General features: G+C 40.1%; 1 pseudogene across 1 annotated transcript; it reads left to right on the top strand.

Moving 5' to 3' along the window:
• Positions 1-732: 732 nt before the first annotated feature.
• Positions 733-1,398, top strand: LOC311617545 (pre-mRNA-splicing factor SPF27-like; annotated as a pseudogene). The gene has a single exon. The product of its transcript is annotated as a pre-mRNA-splicing factor SPF27-like (transcript).
• The last annotated feature ends 8,646 nt before the right edge of the window (positions 1,399-10,044 follow it).

Below are 10,044 nucleotides of genomic sequence, written 5' to 3'. Positions count from 1 at the left end.
CCTCTCTGAAATCAATAAAGAAATATATATATATATATATTTTATATAATATATATAAAAAATTATATTATATAATATATATATTTTTTTTCTTTTTTAAAAGAAACACATCCATTGGTTGCCTCCTGCCTGAGCCCTTCCCAGGGCCAAGGCTGGGGAGGAGCCTATAACCAAGATACTTGCCCTTGACCAGAATCAAACCTGGGAACCTTTGGTCTATAGGCTGATGCTCTATCCACTGAGACAAACTGGCTAGGGCAAAATTTTAAATCAATGAAACAAAGAATTTTTGAATTTTTCAAATATTTTATCATCTCAGTCATTTTAATAATTCATCCAAAAGAGAAAAGATCTCATTTAGATGATTGGGGAATAACTTTTCTTACCTCAAATCAATAGTGTTTATTGATTTTCACTATGAACAAGACCCGCAGTTCGCCTCTGAGAATATGCCCTCCCCCCACAGAAAAAATCGACACTCTGCACTCAATTCCTTTATCCTTTTGCTCCTTTTCCAAACACATTGACACAGAGAGTCATAAAACAAACATGTCTGCCAATATCTTCCTTTTCTAGGTATTTATTGTGGATCTTTTGATAACTTTCCAATTATTTTCTTTTATAAAATTAAAGCAAATTCTGAAAATGGATTATCTATTAAATAAACGTTTACTTGTACTATAAGAAATCAATATTTACTTGCAATAAGAGAAAACTTAGGCGAACTTAAGGATGGCGGGCACAGGTTTGGTGGCTGGAGAGGCTGTGGTGGATGCGCTGCCGAATTTGACCAAGGTCATGAAGCGCCTGGAGTGCGGGGAGTGGCTATGGCACTGGTGGAGGAGAAAACTTGCAGATACCGACCTACTAAGAACTACCTGAGCTGCCTGACAGCCTCGGGTTACCCTGCTTTTAAGACAGACATAATGAGAAATGAATTGGAAAGACTGGCTGCTCTACAACCAATTAAATTGCTCAGTATGAACTTCCAGCCCCTTCCTCGGGTCAGAAAAATGACATCACTGCGTGGTAAGGGTGTGTAAGCAATTCTACGGCCCAGTTAGAGCATCAAGTGGTTCAAATTGAGAATCTAGAACTAATGTCACAGCATGGATGCAATGCTTGGGAAGTAGATAAGGAAAATCTAGTTCCTATGACCAAACATGCACAGAAAGAGCTCCAGAAGTTAAGGAAACATATTCAAGATTTAAACTGGCAGCGAAAGAACATGCAGCTCACAGCTGGATCTAAATTAAGAGAAATGGAGTTGAATTGGGTATCCCTGATCAGTAAGAATTATGAGATTGAAAGGACTATTGTGCAGTTAGAAAATGAAGTCTTTCAAATGAAGCAGCAACTTGGAGAGGCAACAAAGAAAACACCCGACAAGACTTCTGAAAAGACATTCATGCGGTGGGTCGGAAGGAAGGCAGGTTGTGCTTTCACAGAAGAGCAGGCACTGCTCTGTGAGGGTCAGCAGCATCTTACGGAAATCATCCGTTGTGTTTGGAAACCATAAAAAGTGTACTGTGATCTTCTATTTATACATTAGAAAAATAAGAAGTTTTAACTTGGAAAAAAAATATTTACTTGTGTGAGAAAGAATAGATTTACTTATCAATAAAGAGTGTTCAACTTTTTATCAAAAGGGAAAACAAGAGACTTTGTTGATCCTGACAATTTTGTTTTTTCTATTTACAGGATAATGCAGCTTAGAAATAAATAGAACCCATTCAAGAAGAACATATGGATGGAAATATAACTTCTCATATAAGGGAATTAATTTCTTATCTCTGTTATTGATTCTGATGTTTAGAAAGAAAGCAAAAGCCCCACACTGCAATTGTTTATGTGGAGCATTTTATAAAACAACTAGGTGCCCCGCACATAAAATCTCACAAGACCCAGACTCGGTGTGCCATGGTACGCAGCGTCAAGTCCCTGCCCACCCCCGCACGTCTCACCACGCACACAGCCTCCTGGTGACAGTCTTTGGTCGTTAAGGTGTTAGGGCCACTGGGTTTTTGTAATATAGATGGGTAGATTTTTCTCCTTTCAGCTTGGTTGTAGAAAGGACCTAATCTTCCACTAGAGGGCATCTTTACCCTATTTTGACTTTTGTAAAAATAACAATCTTTGGCTTAAGGCAATTATATTACCTTTTAACTATACCTGACCCTAAGGAGAGAGTTGTGAATGATCCTGATATTAAAAGAGCTTTTAGAAATGCACACACATTCTTTTTTTTTTTTTAATGAAAAGTTCCAGTATTAATAACTGTTACTCTTATGAAATTATCTTTGGAACTAATTGTCATTCTCTTTTATCCCCTCCCTTGCACAAATATTAACCTCTTTCAATATAGGCAGCATGAATGTAACCAACACTGAAACAATTAGTACATAATTTATTATGTACTCTATGAAATGGCCTTTCTAAGTAGTATCTCAATGGGAAAAAAATCACAAAGGAAAAGGTGGATACATCTGACTCGATATAAAAATTAAATATGTGAGTCTAAGTTAAAAGTATAAAGAAGATTTAAATGCAAGTAACAAACTAGAAAAATAAGAGTCACAAATATGAAAATGGTTTAAAAGCATTAATATATATAAACATGCGGATATATAAAACACTAAGCTTTTGATGAAAGTAGACATAATATAAACATATTGTTTAGTAAGAACAGTTAAAACTTAATAAACCTATTAAAAAGCTAGGAAACACAAAAAATACAATATACTTTATAATCTGTTAAGTTGCAAAGATAACAGGTATTAACGAGGGTGAAGAAAAGCACAGTTTCATGCACTGCAGCTGTAAGAAAGTGCTGACCTGTAGCCCAGGTCAGGTTGCTCAATGGTTAGAGCATTGTCCCATACACCAAAAGGTTGTGGTATTGATGCCTGGTCAGGACACATATCCAGGGCGCATTTTCAATTCCTGGTTGGGATGCAGTTTTTCTCTCTCCTCTCTCTTCCTCTCTATCTCTAAAATTATTAAGAACATATCCTTAGGTGAGGATTAAAAAAGAAAAAGTGCTGACTTATAAGTGTGAAAAGAATGCTTGAATTGAAAATAAATCTTCATTTTTCAGCCAAAACAGTATTGATTGGTTCAGGCAAAATTTATCAATAAATGCTAAGTCTAGAGGGAAAAAAAAACTGATGAAAAGCAGAATTTTTGTATGGTCTCATGATGTCTTCCCACAGCAGGGGAGGAAAAATAATTTTCCTTCAACACTTCCAAGTTCTGTGGCTAAGAATCAACCCCTTTAATAAAAGATGATTAACAAGAAGAAAACAAATAGAAGCTTATTAATATATATGCCTCATACATACGTGGGTGATACTCAAGAAAACGGAATAAAACTCCCCAGAATGGCCAAAGCCACCAACTTAAATACCATTTTTCAGCCAAAGACAAAATTAAAATGTTGGGGTGTGGGGAGGCCAGTTATAAGATGTTATCATGAAAAACAGAGTAAATAGGTAAGATTGTTATGCAAACTTGTTATATAGAGGTCTCTCTCTCTTCCTGGTACAGAGAGGGAGGGAAGCACTGACCAATAGAGATTTCCCTTAAAAAACAGTAAATTCAACTCGATTTTCAGAGCTTCTCCTGTTACTGCTCTGTCTTAAAAAATACCATATTTTTCCGTGTATAAGACGCTATTTTTTTTCTAAAATCATTAGACTGAAAACCGAAAGGCGTCTTATACACGGAAGTCAGCCAAGGAAGGAGCCGTGCAGGTGTGTAGCTGCCCATACCTTGTTAAACAGGCTTCCTCCAATCACAAGTCTTATTGTTACTGACCTCAGCTGATGCTGTAATTGGTGGAGGTGGAGAATGCACAGATGCAACAGGGACCCGAGCGTTCTGAGCCCATAAAGATGTCAAAACATAAAAAGATAAATACCGATAAGTGATTGTCTTACTCAGCAAAATTCAAGCTGAAGGTAATCAGCTATGCAAAAGAGCATGGAAAAGAGCTGCAGAGAGATAGTTTGAACCTCCTTCCAACTGAGTGTATGATCAGGCAGTGGAGAAAACAGGAAGAACAACTCCTTAAAATGCCAACAAAGAAGAAGGCCTGAAGAGGAAAACCAGCAAAATGGACAAACTTGGAGCAGAGGTTTAAGACCTGGATTATGGAGCAGTGCCAGGGTGGCTTATGTGTGTCATAAGCTTATTCAATGTCAGGCAAGAATGTTTGCAAGTGAAATAAGCATTTTCGATTTTACAAGTGAGGCAAAAGGGTGCCTTAATTTCATGAACAAAGTTAGCTCAGACAATGCCATCAGCTTATGAAGAGCTCACATATAGAGACAGTGACTCAGAAGACATCAGTGATACAATAGAAGTTGACGAAGTGGATATGTCTGGAGCTAATAGTGACGAAGAAGAAAGCAGTGATGCAACAGAGGCTGAATAAAGTGATATGCTGCATAATATCACAGTACTGATATGTAACCATTACTTGCAGTAATCTGTAATAATAAAAGTGTGATATGCAAATAGACTGAACTGTTGAACAGCGGAACGATCATCTGGACAACTACATTATGATACGCACTGGCACCAGGCCAGCCAAGGTGGGTGCAATGCAACTGGTCGGGGAGCCTGCCATTACCCCATCATCACTCTGCAAAGGGAGGCCCAGGCCACCCTCTGCAGGGAGATTGATCAGAGGGCTCTGTGGAACTGGGAGTGTGTGGTCATGGATGTGGGCAGTGCCAGGCCAAGGCAGGTGTGGGTGGTGGATGGGGCCACAAGGTAGCTCTGGCTGTGAGGGCCCCAGCAGCCAGGTCTGCAAAGGCCCCAGAGCCCAGGACTACAAAGGCCTACCCTTGCATGAATTTCATGCATTGGGCCTCTAGTCTATATATATATAAAGGCTAATATGAAAAGGGTCCCCTCAGGAGTTTGACTAGGAGACCGGGAGTTCGGTTGCTCGCTATGACATGTGCTGACCACCAGGGGGTGGTGTGGAATGAAGGAAAGCCCCAGCCAGCAGCTGGCAGCCGGGGAAGAGAGGCCCTGGCCAGCAGCTGGAAGGCCCTGATTGACCCTGATCACCAGCCAGCCTTGGGACCCTATCCATGAACAAATTTTGTGCACTGGGCCTCTAGTTACTAAATAAAAATGTATTCTGTTTTATGTTTAAAATATTGATTTATTAATTGGGGGTTGGAAAAGTGGGCAGTGTCTTATACATGGGGGGGGGGGGGGTCTTATACACGGAAAAATACGGTAATCTTGAAGAAGTTTTATAGTCCAGAAGCTGAGTGTGTATATTCCTCCATCTCACTGAACCAATCTCTGAGTCCCAATAATAGCTGAGCTCAGTTATTGTGTCTATTTCAGGAGGCAGTGTAGAAGAGGAAAAATAATTTCCTCTACCCTTCTAGGTTCTTGGCTGAGTGCCACCCTGCTCATAATAAAAGACGGATCAATAGGAGAAAAACAAATTTATTTATGCACATATGGGATTCAAGGAAGTGACCAAAGCAGGAAGCTTCATATATTTTAGACAAAGAAACAATACATTTGTGGAAAATTAACAAGACAAGGGGTTTAAGCTTAGGGTAATAAAATGGTGAAGTAGCAAGGTTTGGTTATAAATTCTTGGTTGTAAATTCCCTGACTCTAGTGATAAGATTTATCTCCTATTTTTAAGGGGGAAAGGGAGGGCCAGAGTGTCCTTTTAGCCCTTGGCTGCTTCACAAGTACCTTTAATTCAAAATAATCAATATGCCAATGTGGCATATTCTGAATCCTTACAGTGATGATATAGGTGGGGTCCCTGTATCAAAGGTAGGCTTGCCAAAACTGGTTTGGCTCAGTGGATAAAGCATCGGCCTACGGACTGAAGGGTCCCAGGTTCGATTCCGGTCAAGGGCATGTACCTTGGTTGCAGGCACATCCCCAGTGGGGAGTGTGAGGAGGCAGCTGATTGATGTTTCTCTCTCATCAATATTTCTAACTCTCTATTCCTCTCTCTTCCTCTCTGTAAAAAATCAATAAAATATATATTTTTAGAAAAAAGGTAGGCTTGTCTGGGTCAAGCAATCAGGTATTTAGTAAGAGGCATTACTATAGAAACGAAACAAGAGCAAAGGTTAATCGCCAGGGCAGACTATCAACCTAGTGTTTGAGTCCTGGGAACAGCCAATGATTTGCAGATGTTGCATTTGAAGCACTTTCTGAAGTGTGACTGTCTCTGGTGATGCCACCACGTGTTCAGGGAACTTTATGAGCGGCCCATGCAATAGGCTTGAAGATTGCCCACACCTAAATTGTGGCGGTGATTTTTGTGAAATTTTTATCAGTTGTCCAGCTTGAGTTTGCAGGAAAAAGGGGGGCAGGCTTTGTCCTTAATGGCTTCAGTTTTGAAGGGGAAGAAAATTTGAAATGTTAGTGTATATAATTGTCTATATCATTGAAGCCAACTGTTGTTTACAGGCAGATAACACAACCTCAAAGACATTTAACAGGATTAGAACCTGATATTCACCAAAGGGTACCATCTCACAGGTGGCTGGTGGGTAAAAGGAAGAACAAAAAACAACTAATCATAATGTGAACAACCCATACAACACCCTGACCAGGAGGTCAAAATTAGCATCAGGGAAGAAAGGCAGATGGCACACACGTTGTAGCCTCCAGATGTGATCTCCTGAGGACACATCGCGAATGTACCACTCTAGCCAGGATACACGATCTGAAACCAAACATGAGGGAATCGTACACAAACAAAATCAGTTTTTGCTCAACGAAACTCTTAAAAATTTTAATACACCTCTGTTTATCTTTTCAACAGTTCACACACACTGAAGTATTAGGAGTAAATATGGTGGGAAGAAATGGTTAAGAAAAATAGACATGTTATTTCTCTGAGTTTAAATATATCTATCCATCTACCTCTTTCTATATCTAAGTATCTAGATATATAGAGATATAAAGAGAGAAATCTTATTTGATCTCCCCTCATCTCACTAAAGCAGGGGCCCCTGGAAATACAGCTGTCTTTAACCCCTCTCCCAGGGGGTTTCCTGATTGGGAGGAAACAGACCTGGGAGGTGAGAATTCGGCTCTGGTAAAATCCACTCCAGAGCCGAATTTGCAGCAGGATGAGAAAACCCAGTAAACTCTGCCATGCTTTCCCATCGAAGCCCTTAACTACTCCTCTTTCCTCTTATGAAACTGCTATATAAACTGTTTTTGCGTAATCCCACATGCATGTCCATAAACCTTGTCTTTTCTCCCACAAATCTGGCTATTGTCAGCTAATTCCCAGGCTCCCACCGCATTCTGACCTAAGTTAGTAAAGTATCCCCTCACCCCCGCCCCACCCTCTCCTACACACACACACACACACACACACACACACACACACAACAAAGAACAAAAGATAAAGCAAATGAGGCAAGATGTTAATAATAGGTGAATCTAGGTAGAGGGTATAAGTCTATTCTTTGTATTATTCTGGCAAATTTTCTGTAGGTTTGAAATTATTTCCAAATAAAAGATTTTTTTTTAAGAGCTACTCATTGAAATATCTATAAAAGAAAAAAAAATTCTTAAACTTTTCTGTATTCACTCAATGTTATCATAGCAATCAAAACTGATGTTTTAAAAATGTTCCATAACATGGAAAAATGTTACATAAATGTTCCTTAAAACTGAAAAAAGGTTGAAATCAACAATCCATACAGGTTGATCCCAATTATATAAAAAAATTAATAGTTTATGTGTTTGTGCCAGATCTAAGTTCATGAGAAGATCATAATAAAATTGATTCCAATTTTAAAACTGGAAACTCAGAGCCACTCTGAACAGTTCTAGGAGTAAAAATGTGTCTGTATTGGAGGAGCAGGGGTGCGGGGGGGGCTATCCCCTGTATTTCTTCTGGTCTTCTCTGGCTCCAAACTTTTGCTTTTGATAAATTATTTCTGTGTAAGGATGCTCTGCTGTGAATGCCTTATCTCTTCTCTAGAGAATGGTCACATCTCCTTTTTCCTGACTTCTTTTTAAAGCACAAAATAACTCATTTGCACATGTTGGGGAACTAAAAGTAAGTCCTACCAACAAAGAGAGATCCCTGCACATCAATACAGAAAAGAAAAAAGAGGGGGGAAAAACCTGATCACTGAGTACATACAACAGAATAACACTTGCACATAGCCTGCGAGGAACTAGGAAGTCAGGAGAAAATTTCACACAATTCATTAAGAAAAGCAGAAGAAAGAAAAGTGGAACTTCCCTCATTCATTGAGAGGAGTTGCTAGGTGAACTCCAGAGTTGTGTGTAGACATTTCAAGGGGGCATGAAGCATGGAGCTTAGGAACATCTCCACAAAGGGCAACCGGAGAATGGCTGACCTAGCCCTGGAGAGACTTATATATGTTCCCAAAAGTGAGAGTAGAAACTCAAGGCCTGTTCTGTTTCTAAAGAGACCCTTTATTTTTTTATTTTATTTTTTTAAAAATATATTTTATTGATTTTGTACAGAGAGGAAGGGAGAGAGATAGAGAGTTAGAAACATCGATGAGAGAGAGTCATCGATCAGCTGCCTCTTGCACACCCCCTACTGGGGATATGCCCGCAATCAAGGTACATGCCCTTGACCGGAATCGAACCCGGGACCCTTCAGTCCCCAAGCCGACGCTCTATCCATTGAGCCAAACCGGTCCCGGCTAAAGAGACCCTTTAAAAAAAAAAAAAAAAAAAAAAAGGAAGAAGCAACATTCTTCTCTCCCTTTGTAGGCAGAACATTTTTTGTTTGTTTTTAATATATATTTTTATTGATTTCAGAGAGGAAAGGGGGGGAGAGGGAGAGAGAGAACATCAATGATGAAAGAGAATCATTGATCTGCTGCCTCCTGCACGCCCCCTACTGGGTGGGGATCGAGTGAGCAACCCAGGGATGTGCCCTGACCTTCTGGATCATAGGTTGATGCTCAACCACTGATCCAAACCGCCAGAGACATAACATTAAAAAAAAAAAAAAATCCTAATACATATGCATCTGCTTTTTGGACTTTGGAATGAGGTATACAAAGGGTGGGACGGCATGAGAGTTGCACCAAACAGCGTAAAGGTGAACAGTAGATACCCTTCTTGCTAAATCCCTCTGGCAGCCCAGCAGTCTGAGGAGAAGGCAGAGAGAAGCAGAGATGCACTGCTTAACTGCAGAAATGAATTATGGCATTCCCCCCCTCCATACCCCTCACAGAGGCAGAGATGGCTGTCCTCAAAGTTGGTGTTTGTTTTTCTTAATTGCTGATGGTATTAGATGCCTCCCATTTCTATCCGTCTCCTCCCAGCCCCTACCTCCTTGGTCCAAAAAAACTAATCTATCACTTCTGGTTTCCCATGACTAAGCACACTAAAACACTGCTCCAAGAGCTTCACTTCCTTTTTCTTTTCTTTTTTGAACGCTTAAAGAGAAAGCCTTGCCGAAGCAAGGCCGCCAAAAATTTTCAGCTGCCTCCCAAAAAAAATTGGGAGTGAGAGAGAAGCAGACGGGCGTTGTAATCCACCTCTCGGGTAACAGCAACTCCTATTACAGTGTGTAGGTGGTTAGTGGAGACCAAAACTCAAAAACTTCCAGGTGACTCTGTAAATAAAAATTCAATTTTCGGAAAATATAAGGGGGAGGAAAAAATTTAAGTTTGTCTCTTAATCTTGATTTCCTCTTGAATACTATTTCCCGTCAGCCTTTGCGTTTACGTGCAATGTAAATTTCGCCGTGGCTTTCGCTAGAGCACATTGCTCCTAAAATAAGGTGGCGGGACGGTCCCGCTTTTCAACAATTTGTCCCGCGTCCCGGATGGGACGTTCTTAAAACGCCGCGGGACGCGGGACAAATTCTTAAAAATCGGGGCCGTCCCGCCTGGTCACCTTATCATAAAATGTTGTCTAGGAAGTCTGTTTCAAAAAATATTTATTGCTGATTGTATTACAGGTATCGACCATTCCCCCCCCCCCCCGGAACTCTTTTTCAAAAATTTCTTATAGTCGATAGTTATTACAAGCATC

Source organism: Pipistrellus hanaki (assembly GCF_964339955.1).
Source record: "Pipistrellus hanaki genome assembly, chromosome: 2".
NCBI classification, from domain to species: Eukaryota; Metazoa; Chordata; class Mammalia; order Chiroptera; family Vespertilionidae; genus Pipistrellus; species Pipistrellus hanaki.
This window is presented reverse-complemented; position numbering and strand designations above follow the sequence as displayed.